The following is a 26,082-nucleotide window of genomic DNA, read 5'->3' on the forward strand; positions in this document are numbered from 1 at the left end:
TTTTTCTTGGCTTTTTTACCTCTGCTTTTTATTTAAACTTATTTTTACATATATTCATTAAAACTAAAAAATGTTTGGATTACCACACCTGCATTCTCTAAACTTGACAGCCCAGCAAAACTGAGATTAGGAACCAAAAGAAACTATAATCTGTTATCTCAAATTGATATAATCTCAAATCTATAGGAAAAGATAAGAGAGTATTAAAGTACAGCAATCCAATAAAAAATCTACATTTTCCTGTTGCATCATTTGCAAAAGTTTGAGGTTAAAACCAAGTCAATATATACCAATAATGTGCATCCTATTGTATTATTTCCATGTTAAAAGGAAATTGTAAAATTTGGGCTAAATCTCTAATTTGGCTATAAATATGCAGTTCAAACATAAATGAACATTTGTACAAAGTTTCAAATTCATTTGACCACAAACAACCCTTTAATAAACATGATAGGGACAGAGGGATGGAGTGAAGAACAGCACAAGGGGATTATCTAGCCATTTTCAAAAGGATGAGGAGGTCCAAACCCAGGATAAAGGGAGGGGGTTCCAACCATATGTCCACATTCAAATGCATTGATCCCCAAAAATTGGAGTTCTAACTCCTGGTAACACGCCAAGTCCGCCACTGAGACCAGAAAATATGATGGCTCTCTACTAATGTATGTGGGGGCATTACAGTTAAAAATAGCCAAAGAAGTGGCTCTGCAAAGCAGATATGTTGCAAGCAAACAATAGGATGTTCTGATATTTAAATTATTATCTGTGATTTAGCGAAATCTTTGCTTTCATGCAATCACATTTGCTATGATAACTAAAAGTGCTGAAATCAAAAACTGGCCAAGGGTATAAAAAACGAAAGATCTAACACAAAAAAATGTCAGAAAAAATTGATCTGACAGAAATTTTGTAATTTGACAAGTATTATCTTACAAGAAAAAAGATAATTTGTTTATGGGTTTCACATCATAGGAGCAATAACAGAAGTCTCTATGACATTATCTTCCATTATCTTGGACAATAATACACCTCAGAAACCCAGATGTAAGAAAAAAAACACCTAACTGATTCATATTTTGGCTGTGATAAGGTCGGGTGTTTTAGATAGTGTATGATAGCGGTGCCAGATGTACCCTCTGTAAAACAAATTATATCAGGTCCCCTAAGATGTAATAGCTTCAAAATATTGTCTGTCAAATTAAACAAATATCTGTTAAAAGATAAATAGGTATATTTTCCACATTGAATTGCATCACAATGAACAGGTATTTTTTGTTAACTGTTTTTTTTGGGTATTCTAAAATTCTTTTGTAATGTAAAAGAACTTGTATCTGTAACAAAGATGTTTGTCTGAAATTTAACTATAAAATGTGCCAATAATATTAAGATAACCCTTCCATAAGGACAACAGGTTAACAGTATATAAATAAAAGCAGAAGACACAGTTATCCATCAACACAAAAAAACCAACCAAAAAACCACTAAGGTAAACCTTATGTATTCAATAATAAACTAAGGTTTCTATACCATATGTAAAGCCCTAAATAATCCCAATTCTTAACTAAATTGTTAAAACAGAGATATTTCTCATCTTTTTGTTATTTTGATAGTAAATGCAAATGTTGATATTCAAATAGCTGTGCAATATTTTAAAGTCATTCAAAATATTTAAAGAACATAGACCATGATTGAGAGGACACTCTGGGCCAAATAATCTCAATGGTAATGAACAATTCCAATGCTTTTACAACTGCATACCAAATATGATTGACCTACCACTAGTGGTTCCCCCTAAACTGAACTTATCAAGGCAAGACAAAAACTTAGTATAGAATTAACAGATCAGAGTCATTCCAATTTTGTCATATGGTAACATTTTTTTCATTACAAATACAGTCAATATTTTTATTGATTAAAAACTATTCAAACATTTCTTTATACGGGGAGATAACTCTGATACAGGATGCAAAAGTATGAGTCAAGTTCTGTCATTTGTTTGTTTCGACCAGGTTCAAAATTAAAATTTCAGTGACACGTTTACAGTGATACAATATGTGAACAACATATATAGACCATTTGGCCACAGGGGCTCCGCTCCCTATTGCCTTTTGAACTTGAAGACTTTTTTTTAAGGTACCATAAATAGTTTTTGGCTGTTTTGGTGAAAAATTAGAATACAATTATATGCCTACAACAACAATCTTGGATGACTTCTGTCACATTGGGTCTTCTGACAATATCTGAAGCTTTCTTGACTTTTGATGACAGGTTCTTTGTGTTGAAGATCTCGGGACAAAATCTGTTTGTCGACTTTTCCAGTTTACTGTTAAATCTGCAGGTCTGTACAATCTGCAAATAGAAAAAAAGTGATGCATTTTGTTTGAATAAATATTAAAGAAACTGAAAGAGAGGCGAAAGATACGAAAGGGACATTCAAACTCACAAGTTTAAAATAAACTGACAGTGCATGATGGATTAAAATGAAAAAGACCAACAGACGTTTTAACCCCACACCATTCTGTATGTGCCTGTCTCAAGTCAGAGCCTGTAGTTCAGTGGTTGTCATTAATTCATGTCTGTCATTTTCCTAAAATGTTTTGTTATAAGATTTAGGCTGTAAGTTTTCCTGTTGGAACTGTTTCACATTTTTTCATATCCATGATTTGTAGGAGTCTCAAATTGTAACCTTCTATGTCACTTGGTCTCTGGGAGAGAGTTGTCTCATTAGTAATCATATCAAATCTTTTTTATATCTCACTCTCTCATATATATATATATATATAAATAGTACAAGTTTTTGCGTAAACCCCTGAGGGTTTACGCAGTATATATTGGACGAGTGATGTAGTCTTTCGGAACACCGGATGTTATTCGGAACACTTCTGTTCTTTCTATGACCACCTTTCAAATACATGCGCAATAGCTATGACCACCTTTCAAATGCATGCGCAATCTAAGCTTACTAATCTGTTGAATATGCATTAGCATTTTAAAGTTGCTATAGAGATATTTTACGTATGATCTAAAATTTATTATGATATAATATTTTCTTGCACACGATTACAAGCTGCTAATATCAACCTACATGCGTAGTATTTTAATTAGTCAAACGATGTAACCAGCTGTGTTTAGATATGAGATAAGATTTCATGTAAACAATGTGCTTTATATTCTGAACGAGAATAATTAAAAATAAGATCTTTAGAAAGAGTTTTAGTAGCATTTTATTTTAGATTTTACGTTTAGTGAAGATGTACATGTTGTAAAAACCAAGCTATTTTTTTTTTACTGAAATTAAAGGGAAGTCTTTCTTGCATATGATTAAATTACAGTTATTTTTTTGGTTAAATATTGCAACTTTAATAAAATAAAAATGGTTATTAAAAATAAAATTAAATAGATATTGAATATGAAAAAATAAAATATTTTGAACGAGAACAATTAAAAATAAAATCTTTAAAAAGGTATTAGCACTATTTTGAAATTTTACGTCTAGGATAGACCAAGGACATGGAAATATAATCATAAATATGTGCCTCTAATAGGTGTAAAAACGAGGATTTTTCAAAAAAAAAAATCGTTTTTTGAAAATAACGTTAAAATTAATTATGAAAGTTATGTTCGTATTTATTTTCAGTAATATTGCAAATTTAAAGTTATTTTCTTTGTTTCAATATTGCAACATTATTTACTTTTTTTTTTAAACAAGGAGGTCACATAATAACCTCTGAATCCTTTTCGTCATTAAAATGCGACTGATAAGTATATAGATATTCAATATGAAGGGGGAAAAATAACCGTGACTGAAATCTAAATCTTAGATTTATTTAAAAAAAATACACACTTGACCATGCAGATGTAAGAAATGATACTTCAAGCAATGAAACAACTAATTAAATGTGCCACTTTAATTACGACTGATAACCTAAAAATGAATCATGCATGCATTTTTAGCAGACTTAACCAGGTCGGCGATAAGATATCGAAATATAAAAAAGAAGATGTCAATGAGAAAACTATCTACAAGAAACCAAAATAATACAGAAATACAAACTATGGGTCACCGTACGGCCTTCAACAACAGGCAAAGCACACACCGCGTAGTCGGCTATAAAAGGCCCCGAAATGACAATGTAAAACAATCAGTCAAAAAAGAAAATTAACAAAGTCCGTATCATCGTATGCGTAACTTAGTTGCTCACCAGAGGAACGCTACGCAAGCGTTTAAATCCGCGTTCCATAAGTTTGAAGTACGTCGAAATGCAAAGGTATAGGCTTGGTGAACGCTTTTACTTCATGAAAATTTTAATGGAACATAAAAAATTTCATTCAGCTCAAGCGTTTGTCAAGCGTATACCTGTAAACTGCACGCACATAATATACACGCTATACGAGCGTTGAAAACGCTACAGATAAGTTTGAGACACATACAAAAATACGCGTCGCCTTAAAGCTTTCATTCAGGAGAAGAAGTCCGATACGGGTGAAATTCTTCAAACCTACAGAAGATATTACACCCTCTCCAACCATGCAACATGGGACTAGACATAGAAGTACAGGAACTACTCCCATTAGTTTGAGCTGTACAAGATCTACAAAAATATCCCGCCTGCCTCAAAGGTGCATAGGATCGACCATGTTCCAGCACTAATGATACAAGTACCAACCAGAGTTACAATGCCGTGGTTGTAAGTCTTTAAAGGCATGCACCGAGCGGCCTCCAAAAATGAAAAAAAAAAACCCACTATTTAGTCGGCTATTAAATGCCCCGACCATTAAGATTTAAAAACAAAAATCAAACAAAACTAAACAGCCTTATTGATAACAAAATAATTTACGAAAAAAACTTGACCGACATGAATTATGAACAACAACCACTTCACTACATGTTCCTGGCTTTATAATGGACGTTGGCACATAAACAATGTGGTGGCCATAAATCTAACCCTCCCAAATGAACCAAACCTTAAGGACAACACATCGCAAGAAAAAAATGTAAAATATCAGTTGCAATTCGCGTCCCTAAAAATATGGGTACGGTGCACAATAATCACTTACATAAAAAACAATAGACACAAATCACTGAAATAATCGCACTTACCGAAAGCTTGTGAACATTTAGACGAATCAGTGGACATAGACGGACTGGTAAACATGTAAACAGACGGGCGAATGTGACAGACGTATTGACAAACATTCACATATAGACAGACCTGCAGTTGGGAATGTAGAAAGACTAGGAGAAACGCTTAGGTACGCTTTACGCACACCCAATACACGCTTTAAGCTCGTTGTGCACACGATACAGATATGATTGACAGGTTGAATGCATCAAAATTACTAGCGTATTGGTAGCGTGCATGATTTTTTTTTACCACGACCGACGTACGTCGGATCTATACGTTGATGTGTGAAGCCGGTATTACATTAAATAAACAGGCAATGTCAGTTTCTAATTCTTATGCACAACAAAAGTAATATAAGACAATACATCTTTATTAAACAATTATCTAATATATATATAATGCCAAACAAGCATTTGGGTTTACGATTGCATTTCTTTTTTTAAAGAAAGCAACTTGTCTTATTGTTAAAGGCCGTAACAGTGACCTATAATCACTTACTTTAACTCTGGTGGATATTAGTCTCATTGGGAATCATAAAACCATTTCTCTTTTTTTTTACATTCAAGCAAGGGCACTAAACCTACATGTGTTTCTTATAAATTTCAATGAGTTCATGTTGTTCAATATATTCATCTAAACCTGCTGTACCAGTTTATATTACAAAACAGCTGTATGCATTTGTGCAATTAAAACTTGATAAAACATAATTAATGTTAATTGATATTGATAGCCAACTGATCAAAACATAAAAATGTCCTAGTGGGATGATAAAAATCACTTGAAAGAAATTATATAATAATATATAGATATCTTGATTTATTCTGTTTGGAATGTAAACTCTCTACTCTCTACTTCTTTGTACCCTGAAGACTACAAGATCAACATTGAGGGTGGTCTCATTGAGGATCTAGGAGCTAGTTGGTGATGAAATTTGTTTTTGGTTGGCCCTCTTAATAAAATAACAACTATACATTGTAATAGTAGTTAGACCCTTGAAAAGAAAATGAGATTTCAAATAATTAAGCCTACAGTCCACATCATGGTTCATAGATAAATTACTTGGAATTTATTTCTATAATCATAGCTATTAATTTCCCTAACAATCATAAATATAATTAAAAGTGAGGATTTTTATAAACTTATTAACAAAGTTTGGCAAATAATCAATAAAACAGATTAAAAATGTTTTTTAGCAAGCAGACTTTCCTCAAATTTCCATGTCCCTAATAGTGTTCTTAAACTTCTTGAGGATGATAATAATATAAAGTTTTTTATAAAAGTGTGGTATGATTGTCAATGAGACAAATATCCAACAAAGTTCAAATAAAGTGGATGTAATTATAGGCAACAATACAACCTTCAACAATGAGGAAAAAGCCATACTGTATAGTCAGCTGTAAAAGGCCCTAACATGAATTAATGTCCTGAGAACCTATCCATTGATGTATACTCTTACAATGTTAGTGACCACAAGGATGATGATGCAAGCATTAAACCAGAAAATTTCCTTTAAAAATAAAAGAATTGCACATTCTTTAATTTTGGTACAAGAGTTTTTTTAAGGATTTTATAATAAGTGGTCTTTTAAGACTTGTGGTCTTTTAATTCAGGTTCAATCTGTATGAACTGTACCACAAAGGGATCTAAATTAAAGGGTTTTTTGTTTAATACAGGTGGTCATTTGAGCAGGTTTGACAGTATTATACAAAACATAAAATTGTGCTGAGACTGCACAACTGATAGTTGCATAGTCTTTTTAGGTAAAATATATCTATTTCAAAACAGTGCCAGCACATTTACTGACATTTAGGACTGAAGTATCCAAATTATATAATATCCAATATTTATTGATAACAAGTTTCAAAGGCCATCAAACAATCAGCTCTTTTTGTGACATTACAACACATATGCCTTGTGACATAGCAAATTTACAGAAAGTCCACGTATTTGAATAACATAGCAAATTGACTGAAAGTGCATGAATTTGAAAGTCATCTCTAATTTTACTTTTTTAAACAACTTCATGCAGTAGCCAAATAATTGCTCCTTTGATTTTTTAACAGTTCTTTTAAAGTTTCAACCAGAAAGGTAATGACTAATTGCAAGACGTCTACACATTTTTTCTGTAAAAACAAATTAATTTTTAAACAGCTCTTTTTAAAGTTTCAACCAGAAAGGTAATGACTAATTGCAAGACAATAGATTAACATGTCTACAAATCTTTTCTGTAAAAACATGCAGGAAGAATTCAGAAAAAAATTGTTCAAAGATAATTCACCAGTGAGAAGACTGATTAATCTTTATTAAGCATGACAAGCTATATTATAGAACATATTATTTAATGGAAACTAATAAAAGTAAATATTGCTATCTTCAAATTTAATGAAAATTTTCATAAAATGATTTAAGCAAGAGGAAACTAATCCTTGACCAGACTATAAAACATCACCTGCAAACAATTAACTGTACATAAATAAATCATCACCAGGGGGAGTCTAAGATAAATCTAACAATCTTCTATCTTGTAATATACCATAATGCTTCTAGATGTGGAGTCTGTCAAAAAAATGCAACGCTGAACATGAGCATCTTTAAAATTAATAACCAAGATCATGATTTACTAATTCGAACCTAATCCTTCATATTTAAATTGTACTATTGGACTTTTTGATAAATGCAGAATTAGACAGATGCCCCATGGGTGCACAAGGTGAGGTGTGATCTGTAAGGATTCTAAAGTCTGTGTTTAGGTCTATAAATTTCAGCTAGCTTGAATGACCTTGAACCTCAAAATCTATTTTGGGATCTTTTTCACTGTAAGAGACATTATAATACCCAAAGATTGGTAATGTTCTGATTTATGGCTCTGAATAGGTGAGACTTCTTAAGTATTAAGTGAGGCTTCCTGAACATCGGTGAAAGACATAAGACAACAGAAAACATTGTTGCATAGAGTTACCGTATGTGACCTTCCATGCACTAAAAGTTCACTTTAAAATTGACCTAATCACAAACTCATAAATTTGTGTTTCCCTTGCCAGAAACAGTACACAAGTCTAAGTCTAACTCTTTCCACTTTGTTGAGGCAGGAGAAACGATACTACAAACCAGTTAAAATTTTAGGCTCATTTAATGTATGCTGACATTATCAAAAAGGTAGCTTGTTTGACTCTTGATGATAAAGCCCAATCATACCATCATTAAACCCACAACATTTTGTGGTTTATGAATGAGAGTCTTTTCATCTGATTGACTGATCTACACAGTGATCTCCCTTTGAAGTAATTAATTAAACAAACTTTTAATTAGAGTACATCTGTGTTGTTTATTTGTGTATTGGATCTCTCTGAAGTTGTTTACAGTCTGACTTTACTTTCTACTTTGATCATCAATCAATCAACACAACTTGATTAGGGAGATAATTAATGAAAACAAAGCTATAGACTTCAATTGTTATTAAATGGTTTACTCTGCTATTGCCTTCAGGAAAAGGTGAAAGCCAAGTTACAACAGATTATACATCAATATCAGTATAATATTCTGGCTAAAGGAGTGTTTCACAATGGGACCTGAGAAATTCAATGTAAAAATAACATATATTTAATGCATCTATAACACAAGTTTTGTGCACTCTTTATACAACATAAAACTTCGGTGCAACTGAAGCACTTTTTGGAAATAACTTTGATGCAATCAAAACACTTTCCAGGAGTAACATTGAAACATAATTTTGTTAAATTTGATGCCTCCCAACTGCTTTTCTGAATTTAGCCTTCAACAATAAAGAAAGAAAAACTAATGAACAATTCATTATATAAGTGCCTCCAAAGTGAAAGACTTTGATGTACAACAAATAAGCTTCCATCAGGGCCTTTTATAGCTGACTATGCGGTATGGGCTTTGCTCATTGTTGAAGGCCGTACAGTATAGTTGTTATTGTCTGTGTCATTTTGGTCTTTTGTGGACAGTTGTCTCATTGACAATCATACCACATCTTATTTTTTTTATATTCCAGTAGTAGTAATCCTAACTTAGAGAATTTCAAGAGATCAAAGGTCTTTAAAATAGTTACAGTGGAAGATTATATAATAACCCAACCAAATTTGACCTATTCTTTTTGCAATAATACCCTGGTCTAGTGACTCATTTGTACTTAAAATCAACTTAATACCTCTTTCAAGTATACTCTAAGTCTATTATGTGAGCCTAGGACAAAATCTATTAAAGTATACCCTCTATTCAATTGCACTTAATCATTGCTCCAAGTACTCTTGCGTACAACAAAAGGAAAAATCATCATTTTTAAGATTCATATTTAAAATCACAAATATACAATGTATTCCACATGTACATTACAGTAAGCAGATTACCATGCTGTTACTCTTTCTCACTGATTGTTGAAGATTATATTCCATAATATTATTTAAAACTGACATAATAAATCTTGTTGATGATACATTCACAGTTCATTGTTTTTCAAAGCACCTGTATGATACAGGAGCATGATAAGGGATAAGGGAGGGTTAATTACCAAGGAGGCTGATTGAATGCTTCCGATTCTCTCATTGATCCTCGGTTCTAACTCTGATCCTCTTTTATAACAACTGGCATCTGATCAAAACACTTAATGCTGACTTATAATTTGCTTTATAATAAGTTCTGATAGTACACAAGATTTAGTACCATTCATACTGGAATAACTTGACACAGAAACGTTCTGTTGATCGGCTACTTATCTAGATTTTCAATTACTCTTATCATAATCTAATACTGTAATCACAGCAGAACAACCTGCTCTGTTTTACCTTTTGGTACCAGTTCAATATTTTAAGTTATCATTTCTATATGTGTTTCCATTCACTGAGGGGCTTGTTTTGTTTAAACTTCTGATACCAGTTAAATATTTATACATGCAGTTATCTTTTGTGTTTCACTGAGGGGCTTGTTTTGATTAATCTTCTGGTACATTTTCAATATATTTTGTTCGATCTCTCTTTATATATTTTTATTCACTGAGGGGCTTGTTTTATTTTAACCTAGTACCAGTTCAATATTTAGTATCTTTTCATACAATACAGTATTTTTTGTGTTTCCATTCACAAGGGTCTTGTTTCATTTAAACTTCTGGTACCAGTTCAATATTTAATTCTATTTGTTCTAAGTTTGTTTGATGTAAGATAATGTGTAAATATTTGCCAGTATCAGTTGTAAGTGTTGAGTTATTAATAATAAAATTGAGAATGTTTGTTTCAACTCTCCATTAAAAAAATATGAAAAATATAATTTTAAGAATGTAATCAGGACCAGTACTAATGTCAAAATATAACTGATAAATAAACAGTTTGAAGGACAACTCAGGTTCCTGTGATTTATAATAATACTGTTCCACAAACCTAGAGACTTAAAAGTATTCAGACAGCTAAATACATTGATACTCATGTACAATATTACAATATAAATTTCTTCTAGTCCAAATGTCTAGTCCAAATGAAGGCAGCTAGCTATCTGTTAAACATTTCTTGCAGACATCCAGCAAAGAATATAAAAAGCAGCACAAGATGTTATAATTATTGGATTTTTTTTTATCAATTACTTGAATACTTCAATCATCTTTTAAAAATAATAATAGATCTACAACTTTTAAAATTTTTGTTTATTTTGCATTGGTACAATTTAAAAAGTACAACACATGGGTTAATACTTCATCTTACTTATCTATCAAAAACAAATTTCAGTTCGAATAAATATATAACATACAAATGAATAATTTTGTTTGTAATTTTGAAGGTTATAATAAGAAACGTGTTTACTAATAGAAGCATAATACTTCAAATTTGAGGATAAACTTCTTGTAACATCAGAGGAGAATGTAACAATCAAATAATAACACTTATGATATATATTGTCAATAAAGAGCATTACACCTATCTTCTGGGAAACATTAATTTTGTGAAGGATCAGTGCTCAGGGTATGTACTAAAATACTGTCAGAATCTCTAACCTGGATTATCGATGGGAAAAACTAAAATAAGGGTGAATTCAGACACTGAGAAAAAAAGTGTACATAACTGAGAAAGTTAATTATGGATAAAATGATAAATTTTTCATTTTATTTTCATTTGTCATTTCCACATTTGACTTTTGTTTTGATTTTTGGCAAATAAATTCAGCAAATTATATCTTGACTTTCAGATATTCAAATCCAAAAACAAATTTATATTATCTGAACAATATGGTCAATGGTAACTCGAATAATTCAAGCCCTTTCCGTGTCCGATTTTCTCCCACACGAGGGCTTGAACTCCTTGTGATCATTGGACGCGTCGCCTGCTCTCTGTGAGAGAGAGCCAATCAGCGGCGATCAGGATATGAGTCTGCGCAACTCTCTTGAAATTGTCTTACCAAACACGTGTGTTCAATTAACACAAATCCGATAATAATTAATTAACATCAGTTTACATCATTTATCATCAATTAACATCCGGAACTCCTCCTTCTTTAGCTGCCAATTTAAATCAAAATTCCAATATTGCAAAGCAGTGTGAATTTTCCGGTTGACAGTCTTGATCGAGGAAGACGTTCAGGCGTTAATGTAGCCTTCGTAGATCAGCGGAATATAACGACTGAATTATTCCGGTTAGGTCAATGGCTGGCCTACACGAACATCCGCCATACAACCCCAAATTAAATGCTGTCATAAGTGCCCAAGCTATACTATAGATAGTTGTTCAGGCTTCCAAATGCTCCACTTTGAATATGTTTAATGTACTTTAGAGACAGAGTGTGCATGTTTCTGGTGTTCATTTTGATTTTGACAAATATGTATTAAATTAAACCTTTCATAATTTCTTACATTATTTCTGACAAGCATTAACATTAGCCATATGCTAAAACATTATCATACAATATTATTATCTGAAAAATGTTAATGACATAATATTTTCATATTTGAACTGAATACACTAAAATCTCTGAAAAACTCAGCTAATACTGGAATTTTAAGTCAATAATTATTGCAGCATGCATTTATTTTGCAATTCTTATAATCAATTGACAAAAAATAAGAGATTAATTAAAGTGAATTCAGAAAAGGCTGGATATTTATTTGTATGATACACAAAGAAAGCTATTGAAATTTAAATACAAGTTTAAATTTATACAGTATTTTTTTCTGTCACAATTTCAATAATACGCTTATTTTGCAGTTGTGAACTATGAATTTACCAGCTCATTCAGGATTTTATCAAATGACCCGTTTTCACCGGTATTCTAGTGCCAATTTATACTTTCAATGTCTAAAATGCTAAAATTTCAATGAAAATAATGTTTTCAAAATTCTTTGCTCAATAAAAGTATAACAAAGATTTCATAATTTTCATTTCTTAGACTATATAGTATATGGTTTGTATTTTGTTTAGGATAATTTATTTATAACACAGCCTTCAGAAATTATATTGTGGGAAAGGCTATTTTTCATGTTCTAAAGACATTACTTTTTTACATCTGGTTTAATATAAACGATTTAATTAAAAGTAATGTGTCTCAAAGACACACATTTTAAGATTCTTTTTAATGTGTAAACAATTCCAGACAGAAATAAATTTTGTAATTAATTTCCCTTCTGGTTTTAGTTTTAACCTGTTTGAGATTTATTTTTATAAAAGCAAGGAATTTAATAAAACATCTAGATCATCAGCTTCTAAACTTACTGTGTGACAGACCTTCAAATTTGTAAAGCAACAATATTCCTGTCTCTTTTCCACTTAAATGAAATATTTTGTCTGGTATGTAACAATGTTTTCAACTGAAAATAACCAATTTTATGAACTTCTATAAAATAAATGGACTTTTTATGTTGAAGAATTCTAGTGAAATTGCTTCATAGATGTTCTATAATTCATAAATACAAATTATTTAAGGAATGACTGTAATATTTTTTCTGTCTATGAAGAAATAACATAAAAAACTTTGGTGCTCACTGAATAACGCGCGTAGCGGGTTATTTAACAGTGTGCACCACCTTTTTTATGTTATTTCGAATGGACTGAAAAAAATATTACAGTCATTTCTTATAATTTAATTCTAAATTCCATTTTAAACTGTAGAAAACCATGAAAAAACGTTGATGACGTCACGGTCACATGACTAAATTATGTTTATGGGCTCATAACAAAATAATGTCAGCCAATCAGAAGACGCGTTACATCCAAAATTAAATTTTTTAATAGACTTTTTAAGAAGAAATTCTTTCATGATTATAAATAATTTTCTGATTAATATATTAGAAACAAGTTCGACTGAGCTTACTTAATTATCCCCTCTCCTTTAGTGTAAGAAAAAAAGAAGTATAAATTCCACATGAACTAATATAGATTCATTCTATTTAGAGAACAATAAGATGTGACAGATACCCAGAGGATATTCATTATGAAAAATATTACATATACATATTACATATACTATTATAGAAAACTAAAGACAAATAAAAATTAATCTAAATTATCATTTGAAACCCAAAATAACCAACAGACAAGTAAAACATTAAATACCCATGCTCACTTCTTCTTAGTATGGGGTAACATAAGACACAACAAAAGACAACCACTGATCTGTTATTGTTGTTTGTTTGAGTTTTTGTTTTAGCTGTTGTTTTCTGTTATTGTGAGCATTATGCTGTGATGTGAAGTGATTGTGTTTTTGTTGTGGTGTGGTGTGATGTGGTTGCGTTGTGTTGTGAAGTGGTTTTGTTTATGTTGGTGTTGTGGTGTGGTGTGAAGTGGTTGTTTGTGGTTTCATGTGTTTTTGTTGTGTTGTGAAGTGGTTGTTTGTGGTTTCATGTGTTTTTGTTGTGTTGTGAAGTGGTTGTTTGTGGTTTCATTTGTTTTTGTTGTGTTGTGAAGTGGATGTGTTTGTGTTGTGGTGTAGTGTGGTGGTTGTGGTGTTAAGTGATTGTGTTTGTGGTTTTATGTGTTTGTACTGTGTTGTGGTTGTTTTGTGGTTGTGTTGTGTTGTGGTGTGGTTGTGTTGTAAAATAAAATTGAGAAAGAAAATGGGAATGTGTCAAAGCGACAACAACCCAACCATAGAGCAGACAACAGCCGAAGGTCACCAATGGGTCTTCAATGTAGCGAGAATTCCCGCACCCGTAGGTGTCCTTCAGCTGGCCCCTAAAAATATGTATACTAGTACAGTGATAATGGACGTCATACTTAACTCCGAATTATACACAAGAAACTAAAATTAAAAATCATACAAGACTAACAAAGGCCAGAGGCTCCTGACTTGGGACAGGCGCAAGATTGTGGCGGGGTTAAACATGTTTATGAGATCTCAACCCTCCCCCTATACCTCTAGCCAATGTAGAAAAGTAAACGCATAACAATACGCACATTAAAATTTAGTTCAAGAGAAGTCCCTGTTTGTTTTGTGGTTTGGTAAAGTTGTGGTGTTGTTGTGTTTGTGTTGTGTTGTGGTGTGGTTGTGTTTGTTTTTAGTTGTTGTGTTGGGATGTGGTTGTACAAAAAATGTATTGTGATGTGTGGTCGAGTTTGTGTTGTGCTGTGGTGTAGTTGCGTTGTGCATATTGCTGTGGTTGTGTTCTTGGGATTGTGGTTGTGGTTGTGTTCTTGTCATTGTGTTTATGTTGTGGTTGTGTTCTTGTAATTGTGTGGTGTGTTCAGTCATTCATTCACCTGCCCTTGTTCCACCTGAGCAATTTGTTTTTAAATATTTTGACAAAAAATAAAATAAAGAACTGATTATTTGCCATTTTAAATTACTAAAAAATATATCTGGTCTTAGTTGAAGTCCGAACTCCTAACCTAGTTCCTTGTTTAATATTAGACTAATCACCTGTATTAACGTATTACCCAAATTAAATAACAATCTGCCTTATCAAGATGAACTTCTCTGCAGCTAATCACAATTTCAAATCAGTTTTAAGCTAAATTGGTACAGAGAACTATTGAGAAGTAGATCAGAGTGCTTAGAAAACCAAAGCCCTAAGGAATGGGTCTAATGCCATTAGATTAAAACACATGTAGACACGAAAGCCAATACAACAATACATCAAAGGGATGATCAAAGATAATATAGGTAGTTTTAACATAATCAAAGAAGCTGTTATATAATTAAATAAGATGTGATAAAACATTCCTTTAAATTTCCCTTCCAACATTAGTTTAAAAGTCTAATATCCGAGAAAACTCGTTAAAATCAATGGTTTGACTTGAAGTACATTTATACAGACCTGACCCTTGCAAGAATCTATTGGGATATCCTAGGATATCCCAAGGGGATATCCTAGGATATCCCAAGACATTCCTGGGATTTCCTGAGATATTTTCCTGGGATATCCCAGGACTTCCTGAAATGAAATTTCAAGACTTTTCAGGAATTTTAGGGAGAGTATTGGAACAGGACTTCCTGGGATATCCCAGGAAATCCTGATCCTAAAAATATAGGACCAATTGGGACATTTCAGGACTTTTCAGGACAAGTAAACCTGAAATATCCCAGGGTTGTCCTGAGAAGTCCCAGGGATTCAGGACTTTTCAGGACTAGTAAACCTGAAATATCCCAGGATTGTCCTGAGAAGTCCCAGGTTTCAAAAACTTTTCAGGACTTGTTAACCTGTAAATTATTTGAATATTGTCCTGAGAACTCCTGGGATGTCCTGGGATATTTCAAGACATTACAAAAAAGTCCCCCCCCCCCCCATGGACTCTTCATCCTTTACAAAATCTATGAAAAGACAGTATTCATTCTTCTGACTTTTTATCTTCACAGCACATTTGATGGCATTTCAAAATCAAATCACTTGAAAACAAATTTATTTTCTATAGTACAGTCACTGTTTTTTCTATTGTTATCATCTTCAATTCTCTCCAATTTTCCAAAAAGCCCTCTGTCTTGACTAGTTTAAGCTGGTCACATAAATGTATCTTGGCCCTCACTATAGGTTTTTTTTTATAAATCAGAGCTGCTGTTCCTTAACAGTAAATCTGAAACAAAACAAAAGTTCAGGATCTCAAGTTTGATGAAAAAAATATAAAAACCAAATATCATGCATTAGTATGTCAGATTTGTTTAAGTCAACTTGCTTTTTTTCTTTCTTTAAATGAGTACATACATGTATATATTTGGTGTATAAATGTACCCTGCAATTAAGGACCAAGACATTAAATGATGCATTCATAAATCATAGACTGACAATTATTTTTAGCATAATCTTTCTTGCTCTATCATATATTTCAAAGTTTTAAAAACCAAACATGTACTAGTATTCCAGAAGCATGTATATTAATGATTAAAGCAACTTATTTCAGAGATATTGCAGCAAACTGTTTGTGATATATCTAAATGTGAGTTTTCTCACACTTCTATGTTTAAGTTTTTTTATGTTATTATTAAAAGCATACCTATACTATTTAAATATTTTTTCATAATATGTAATAACAATGTATTGCTAATTCCTTATGATTGTGATGAAAGTAAATCTTATGTAAACATTCTATAACTGTTTTCTTTACTCTTCTTGTCATATGCACATATTCAAAATGGTGGAATCTAATGTATTTGTACTTACCAAAAGATATTGTCCAAAATGCATGTAATCATCAAATTAATGCTCCTTAAAATCAAACAGTCATGTCACCAGAAGAAAACATCTGCACTATTAATATAATGTTAAAATATAGAACTGTTGGAACCTAGTTATTTTCATTTATCTGCATTCATTTTGTGTTAAGAATAAGACATCTTTGCTTGTTGTCCAAGTTCAAATTCTAATTGTGTCAGGGGTTATTTAAGGGAGTTAAATTTCCATTTTCTTTGAAAGGTTCCCTGGTTGAATAAATTAAATTTATCTTGAAAATTTGATATATATATTAAAATAAAAAAAATATCCATTCATTGTTTATTTACCATCTTAATGTTTAAAGTTATAATAGTAATTGCAGAAAATGTATAATTTAGCAATATGTGAGCCCCTGCATATGGCCTCACACTTCCTGTCCAGTGTCTACACTAAAATAAATTGAATCCAGATGTCCCATTTATACATTTTATTCACTCTGGCTCACATGGCAAAGATAAAGAATTAAAGCATGAAAATTATTTGTGTGTTTATTTAGATACTTGCAATTATATAAATTTAACCTGTTTACAGTTAATCTATTATCTTGGGTATTACATCTATGGTTGTATGATCATGATCTTTTAAATTGGGCTTTGAAAATATTAATGCTTAAACAAAAATAATATTGTGTTGTTACTCATATTTTGGCCTGTAGCATGTGACATGATTTGTGATACATGTATGTGAGTTTTGCATTTTCCAAAGTATTGTCCAAACATTTCCATCAGTATGAGCATATGCAAATTTAACTATGCACAAACAATTCTTGGAACTTAAATAGAATTGTAAATATACTCAAGTGGAATTAAAATTGCAACAAAGTTTTGAAAAGAAACCCATATATTTGAAGTCTTGAAATATCCCAGTAATTCCTGTTAATAATCTAAAGTCCTAAGAGTTCTTGAAAAATCAGGATAAATTTGTGTACATCAAATAATGTAAGTCCTGAAATATCCCCAAAATTCCTGAAACAAATTTAAAGTCTTGAAAATTCCTGAAATATCAGGACAACAGATTTCAGGACTTCATGGGACTTCCTGGGATGCTTGAAATTTCAGGATTTACAAAATTACCAGTGCTGGGATTTTTCAGGATATCCCAGGACTTCCTGGGATATCCTGAAAGACAAGAATTTTTCAGGACAGCGTTTTGCAGGGGGATACCCGCGGATTGATACTGACAGAAAGCTCTCATCGTCTTCAGAATAGAGTCTACTTAATCTGCTAACTTCCTGTATTTGCCAGAAATGATATCCTTTATTTAACCAAGTGAAATTAAATTCAATTAAGCTAGCATTAAAATGTACATCTTAAAGATTGATTTGATTGATTGAGAGGAAGGACTTGAATAAAGGCATGATTTTCACATTCTTTCTTTTATCTTTTTTCCATAACAATAGATAATGTCTTCTGTTCAAATAATCCCCGATTCTTAAGAAAACATCAACACCAGAATTCAATTATCTATTTTTTTCACAGATGTATTTTAAAACAAATCTGCATTTGAAACTGATCCAAGATTTTTCAAATATTAATGGAATCCCTTTTTAGAACTATGCATTAGAAAAAACAGAGTGGAAAATTAATATTTGTTGATCATTTTTTTCAAATTAGATTTGAAAGGTTGTTTCTTAAAAAAAAAACTAATGGCATTTCTACATATTGATTCAATTTAAAACAATGATTTAACCATACAGTGGAAGAAAGTTTGAGTTTATTTCTTTTTTTTTTCAATTTAATAGCAATGTATGTTCAACTTATAGGAAGTTCATTGTCAAGGAATTATAGAAATAAAAAAAAACAAGAATTTCTCATCTCTGGGCCTTTTATGGCTTGATATAAATGTGGGTTTTACTCAGTGTTGATGGCTTTATAGTGACGCTCAGTGGCAATATAAAGGGGAGGTATCTGCACAGAAGAACAGAAATAAAATTGCCATTTCACGATGAACATACAATTAAAAATGTCTTGCACATTGATTTTTATACTGATTTCTTAGTGAATAAGGAACCTTTTTCACGGCTGCACGTAAAATAACTAGAGGCTCTCAAGAGCCTGTATCGCTCACCTGATTCTACTTGGGTTTTTGAAATCATATGAAAAAATATAAAATTTGGCTAAAAGTGACAACACAACCTCATTGATAAGGAAAGGAACATGTTTAATTTCATTCAAAAGTCCCCCACTGGCGGCCATCTTGGATGGCGGTTCGGCTACAAAGTAACAACACTTGGTCAGCACCTCATAAGGAACATTCATGCAATGTTTAGTTTTATTCCATTCAGTGGTTCTCTAAAAGAAGTCATTTGTATGCATTTCCCATAGGGTCCTATGTTAAACTAAGTCCCCTGCTGGCGGCCATCTTGGATGATGGATCGGCTACAAAGTAACAACACTTGGTCAGCACCTCATAAGGAACATTCATGCAATGTTTAGTTTTATTCCATTCAGTGGTTCTCTAAAAGAAGTCATTTGTATGCATTTCCAATAGGGTCCTATGTTAAACTAAGTCCCTGCTGGCGGCCATCTTGGATAATGGATCGGCTACAAAGTAACAACACTTGGTCAGCACCACATTAGGAACATTCATGCCATGTTTGATTTCATTCCATTCAGTGGTTCTCTAAAAGAAGTCATTTGTATGCATTTCCCAAAGGGTCCTATGTTAAACGAAGTCCCATGCTGGCGGCCATCTTGGATGATGGATGGGCTACAAAGAAACAAAACATGGTCAGCACGGCATAAGGAACATTCATGCAATGTTTGGTTTCATTCCATTCAGTTGTTCTCTAAAAGAAGTCATTTGTATGCATTTCCCATAGGGTCCTATGTTAAACTAAGTCCCCCCCTGGCGGCCATCTTGGATAATGGATCGGCTACAAAGTAACAACACTTGGTCAGCACCACATTAGGAACATTCATGCCATGTTTGATTTCATTCCATTCAGTGGGTCTCTAAAAGAAGTCATTTGTATGCATTTCCCATAGGGTCCTATGTTAAACTAAGTCCCCCGCTGGCGGCCATCTTGGATGATGGATTGGCTACAAAGTAACAACACATGGTCAGCACTCCATAAGGAACATTCATGCTATGTTTGGTTTCATTCCATTTAGTGGTTCTCTAGAAGAAGTCATTTGTATGCATTTCCCATAGGGTCCTATGTTAAACTAAGTCCCCCGCTGGCGGCCATCTTGGATGATGGATCGGCTACAAAGTAACAACACTTGGTCAGCACTCCATAAGGAACATTCATGCTATGTTTGGTTTCATTCCATTTAGTGGTTCTCTAGAAGAAGTCATTTGTATGCATTTCCCTTAGGGTCCTATGTTAAACTAAGTCCCCCGCTGGCGGCCATCTTGGATGATGGATCGGCTACAAAGTAACAACACTTGGTCAGCACCCCATAAGGAACATTCATGCTATGTTTGGTTTTATTCCATTCAGTGGTTCTCTAAAAGAAGTCTTTTGTATGCATTTCCCATAGGGTCCTATGTTAAACTAAGTTCCCGGCTGGCGGCCATCTTGGATGATGGATCGGCAACAAAGTAACAACACTTGGTCAGCACCTCATAAGGAACATTCATGCCATGTTTGGTTTCATTCCATTCAGTGGTTCTCTAGAGGAAGTCATTTGTATGCATTTCCCATAGGGTCCTATGTTAAACTAAGTCCCCCGCTGGCGGCCATCTTGGATGATGGATCGGCAACAAAGTAACAAGACTTGGTCAGCACCTCATAAGGAACATTCATGCCATGTTTGGTTTCATTCAATTCAGTGGTTCTCTAAAAGAAGTCATTTGTATGCATTTCCCATAGGGTCCTATGTTAAACTAAGTCCCCTGCTGGCGGCCATCTTGGATGATGGATCGGCTACAAAGTAACAACACTTGGTCAGCACCCCATAAGGAACATTCATGCTATGTTTGGTTTTATTCCATTTAGTGGTTTTCTAAAAGAAGTCATTTGTATGCATTTCCCATAGGGTCCTATGTTAAACTAAGTCCCCGGCTAGCAGCCATCTTGGATGATGGATCGGCAACAAAGTAACAACACTTGGTCAGTACCTCATAAGGAACATTCATGCCATGTTTGGTTTCATTCCATTCAGTGGTTCTCTAAAAGAAGTCATTTGTATGCATTTCCCATAGGATCCTATGTTAAACTAAGTCCCCCGCTGGCGGCCATCTTGGATGATGGATCGGCTACAAAGTAACAACACTTGGTCAGCACCTCATAAGGAACATTCATGCCATGTTTGGTTCCATTCCATTCAGTGGTTCTCTAGAAGAAGTTCAAAATGTAAATTGTTAACGACGACGACGACGGACGACGACGACGGACGACGACGACGACGGACGACGGACGCCAAGTGGTGAGAAAAGCTCACTTGGCCCTTCGGGCCAGGTGAGCTAAAAATGGCAAAACACGTTGCACGAAAATAACCCTTTTATTACCACCCTCAGCACAGTTGCTTGAATTTTAGTGATATAGATATAAAAAAAATTTAAAAAAATACTTTTTTTTATTATCTTTTTATATAAATATAACAGTATTTTTGTGTATTTTTTTCATATATATATCACTTAAATTCAAGCGACTGTGCCCTCAGTGACCTATAGTTTCTAACTTTTATTTTCAATTAGGCAATTAAAGTGTCTCATTGGCAATCACACCATGCTTTCTTTTCTATTTAAACAGGGTCTATAGGACACCATAATCCATTAGAAATGCTTTCACTTTCACTGTTTTCAGTGAACTGCTAAAAAAAACCTTAAATACCTTTTTCTTTATATTAAAGTAGAAAATAGCTAAATAAATGCATCCAACTGAGTATTAACTTTATTTCTATATATATAGTGTTATATTGCTGTTTCAACCAACATTTATATCATATAAAACAAGAATGTGTCCATAGTACACAGATGCCCCATTCGCACTATCATTTTCTATGTTCAATGGTCTGTGAAAATGTGGAAAAATTTCAAATTTGGCATTACAATTAGAAAGATCATATCATAGGGAACATGTGTACTAAGTTTCAAGTAGACTGGACTTCAACTTCATCAAAAACTACCTTGATCAAAAACTTTAACCTGAAGCAGGACAGACGGACGTATTAACGAACAGATGGACCAGAAAACATAATGCACATAAGTGGGGAATAAAAAGAAGATGTGGTATGATTGCCAATGAGACAACTCTCCACAAGAGACCTAATTGACACAGAAATTTACAAAAATAGGTCACTGTTCAATCATATTGGTTTTCAACATAAGTCATTGAGTAGCTTGAATAAAGGTCATTGAGTAGCCTGAATAAAGGTCATTGAGTAGCCTGAATAAAGGTCATTGAGTAGCCTGAATAAAGGTCATTGAGTAGCCTGAATAAAGGTCATTGAGTAGCCTGAATAAAGGTCATTGAGTAGCCTGAATAAAGGTCATTGAGTAGCCTGAATAAAGGTCATTGAGTAGCTTGAATAAAGGTCATTGAGTAGTCTGAATAAAGGTCATTGAGTAGCCTGAATAAAGGTCATTGAGTAGCCTGAATAAAGGTCATTGAGTAGCTTGAATAAAGGTCATTGAGTAGCCTGAATAAAGGTCATTGAGTAGCTTGAATAACTTTCAGATCACTTCAAGAAGAATGCAATTAAAGAATTTTTTTAATAACAGGCCACAACTTTTAATCATTTATAAACATGGGTAACCTTTTGTTTTAATTTCAAATTCTCTTTTTAGTACGAAAAAAACCCACATCATATAAAGAGTCACAAATATGCAATCATCAAGACAAAGAAATCAAAGTACATTTGCTTAATCTAAACGTTTTCTAAAGCATGGATACAAATTTAATCATTATCACAACACAAGGAAATAAATGATTTAGTATTGGCCCTGTAATGTATTTTTTCACACAATTAAGTCAAGCTATTGCATGGGCTTAACCATTATTGAGTCAACGCTGTTACATCTCCTTCCAATCAAACTGTGATAAATTGTCAATAATAATACAACCCCTAAACAGCAAGCAACAAATTAAATCTCGGCAGACACAGTAGTAGCAATCTGTCTTCTAAATAAACAAAAATTCTGTCAAATCTCAATCAACTGTAATTATATTTGGCCAATTCCGTAATCATAGGTTTTGGCTATTTAATTTTCTTCTACAATTACATCAGAGCAATTTTCATTTACGATTATTTTCCTGTAAAATTACCATTTGAGTAGATTTGTTGTAGAAGAATTTGTCAAAACAGTTATTAGCGTTGATTAGGAACGAGTTTATTTTCAGTAATTCTATAAATGGAGCCATTTCCTTGAACATGTTAGAAGCAAACGTTTGTCATATAAATATCTGGTTCAACATGCAACAATTTCTCAAAACAATAAATTGTAAGAGTTATTTACCCTTATTGATGTTTTGCACATTTACATCAAAATAATTAAATGGATGAATAACATTGCTGTTTCAAATAATCTAAAATGAACATTCAGGTCAACAAATTTTAAATTGTCAATGTGATTACAGTAATATTAATATACATATTAAAATAAGGAGATGTGGTATGTTTGAAAATGTGACAACTCTGTCCATCAAACTTCAATGAAGTGGATGTTAGCAATTAAAGGCAACCATACTATCTTCAACCATCATAAAAACTATCCCGTATTATAAGTACTTAGCTTATAGAAGACTCATACATGAAAAATATGAAACAAGTCAATTTAGAAAACTAAAACTATAAACATTGCTTTCTATTACTTTGAAATGCTTTGCTCATTGTTGAAGGCTCTGACACAGAAGAAAAACAACTCTTGAAAAAAAACTGTGTATTGAGATATTGAAAAATGCTGATTAATTTAATAAAAATTTCACTTCTTTTAGTTGTTTTTCTGGTATGGGTTATCTCCCTGTATATATATATATATATATGTTAAATATTGAATTTCAGTAAGATACTAGGTTTTTTTTATTTCATCAATGTTTGCAGTTAATAACTTAATTGCTAAGTATATATACTAAAATGATTACAACAAACAGTTTTAACATGTTTACAGTTATTTTATGACTAACCATTGTACAAGTATGGATAAAATGCTAAGGGGGAAGATAACACCATAAATGTGATTTACAAGTATTGATAAACTGCTTAGAGGGGAGATAACACAAAAAAAAAATCACCATAAGTGAGACTTACAAGTATTGATAAACTGCTTAAAGGGGAGATAACACAAAATGGTCACCATAAGTGAGATGTTAAAGTAATGATAAACTGCTATGAGGGGAGATAACACAAAAAAAAATCACCATAAGTGAGATTTACAAGTATTGATAAACTGCTTAGCCTTAGAGGGGAGATAACACAAAATAGTTACCTTAAGTGAGATGTACAAGTATGGATAAACTGCAATGAGGGGAGATAACACAAAACAGTCACCTTAAATGACAAATCCAATGCAGTCTGAAATTTTAATTTCAAGTATAAATTCTGGTTTTTTTTGGTCACATTCAGTTAATTAGACCAAGTTTACATATATATCCATGCTGCTGTGTGGGTTTAATAGTAAGTCAATCTATTTCAATTAATTGACTTCTGTAAGGGTAAAACTTTAATAAAAAAAAAAATAGATGATCAGCTACAGATCAGCTTAATGACAGAAAACCAAAGATCATTCATAGTTTAAGTGGGAACTTATCTTCATAGTTTGTGTATTGCTCAAATCATTATATTAGTATCACTCAACACTTACAGCCAACCTTGCTTTTTTGACATGTTCAATAAACCTAGAAACCTTCAGAATGCACCAGTAACCTAGTGGAAAATATAGTTACACAAATACTTGATTTTGATGAAATATTTACAAAAATAAACATAAACATCACTCATCAAATGTTACAAAACGGTTGTCTACTTAAAAATAGTGAAAGCATATTGTATTTCTTCGTTCTTGTTCTCCGTGCTTGAACAGGTAAGCAAAGGAATTACCTTGGCATGTTAATAAACAAATAACTAATTAACAGAAACTAATTAACACGATGATTTCATAAACATGAAAAGAACATATAAGAGTAACATCAGAAGACAGTAAAATCAAGGAGCTACTTCATGGTTTCTTCAAAACGCACTGCATAATGTGGGTTCAGAAGAATTTTCTTTCAAGAAGCACACATGGAATTAGTTTTTAATTAATCACCTAACAGTTTTAACCTTGTACAATGGTTCATCACTTACTTTCAGCAAATTACATCAGAAGAGAGTAAATTCAATCATTGGGGTTTGTATATTGTGATACATCAAACAGTTTTGTCTGATCACCTTGTTAAATGGTTCATTACTGACTTTTCAGCAATTTATATTTGGAATATGAAATCAGAGGCGGATTTAGAGGGAGGAGGGGGGACAGTTGTACATGTACTGTCATTGGCACATCTTACATGTTAGCTCCAGTCACCCTTCAGTGATTCCCTATATGATCAACCAAATTTTTCCCAGAAAAGGGGGGGGGGGGTGTTGATCATATAGGGAATCACTGAAGCCTGAGCCAAAAAAGTTTGGCAACAAAAATACAAATTTTATTTTATAATAAAATCATAACAATATATAATTTTAAGAATAAATTAACAAAATGGAATTATGACATTTCAGAAGCAACATGCATGTTTATCACTCACATTCACTAGGAATATCTTTGTTTGTAGGGTCAAAATGCGGAAATGCATATAGTGTTTTTCAAAATCACTTTCTCGTAAATACTCCACGTGCATCAATAAAGGATTGGCAAACACTCCAGCAGCTGCCCTTAGTCTCTGCACTACTCGTGGGGCCAGAATAAATTTGTCACATGTGACATTAAGCCAAGATGGCGTTCCTCCTTTGACTTTAGTTTATGCGGGTCTACCATATCTCCACCTATCCTGTGTAGTTGCAATTTGACAATATCTGTTTGTTAGTCTCTAAACTGTTGACTTATTCACATTAAATCGAGTCGTGATGTCGGCAACACTAATCCTGGATTCAACCATTCCAAAAGCTTTCTGACTGTCATTTTCATGGAGACCTGGTTGACGCCCAGTGCAACTTTTTCTAAAGTTTATGTGTTTTTCTTACCAATGGTGTGTCCCTGAACTTTAGTGAAAAATAATTTTAAAGTTTCGTTACAAAGGTTATAAAAGGTACAGAGGGTAAAACATCATTTACACCTGCAACGCTGAAATGGCGCGAAATCAATCACTGGGAAAAAAGTACGATTGTCTAAAATTACAGGAAGATCTTAGGATTATATCAATGATTTTTTTTTTTGGCAGAAACATCATAAAAA

General features: G+C 32.7%; 1 protein-coding gene and 1 long non-coding RNA gene across 5 annotated transcripts in view; both read right to left on the minus strand.

Moving 5' to 3' along the window:
- The window catches only part of LOC139515915 (alpha-mannosidase 2x-like), a 128,758-nt gene that overhangs the window by 32,765 nt on the left and 69,911 nt on the right, over positions 1 to 26,082 (minus strand). For 3 of the 4 annotated variants that reach the window (XM_071305677.1, XM_071305675.1, XM_071305678.1), the window contains exon 6: positions 2,193 to 2,349. The gene's annotated coding sequence lies outside the window, so the exon portion shown is untranslated. Of the gene's footprint in view, positions 1 to 2,178; positions 2,350 to 26,082 lie in introns of all 4 variants that reach the window. The other variant, XM_071305676.1, reaches the window with a different exon arrangement.
- Positions 15,942 to 17,354, minus strand: LOC139515913 (uncharacterized). Its single transcript, XR_011662872.1, has 2 exons — positions 16,714 to 17,354; positions 15,942 to 16,129 (listed from the first exon to the last, which is right to left on the minus strand). It is a non-coding gene; the product is annotated as an uncharacterized lncRNA (long non-coding RNA).

This window comes from Mytilus edulis, chromosome 3 (assembly GCF_963676685.1).
Source record: "Mytilus edulis chromosome 3, xbMytEdul2.2, whole genome shotgun sequence".
Taxonomy (NCBI): Eukaryota; Metazoa; Mollusca; class Bivalvia; order Mytilida; family Mytilidae; genus Mytilus; species Mytilus edulis.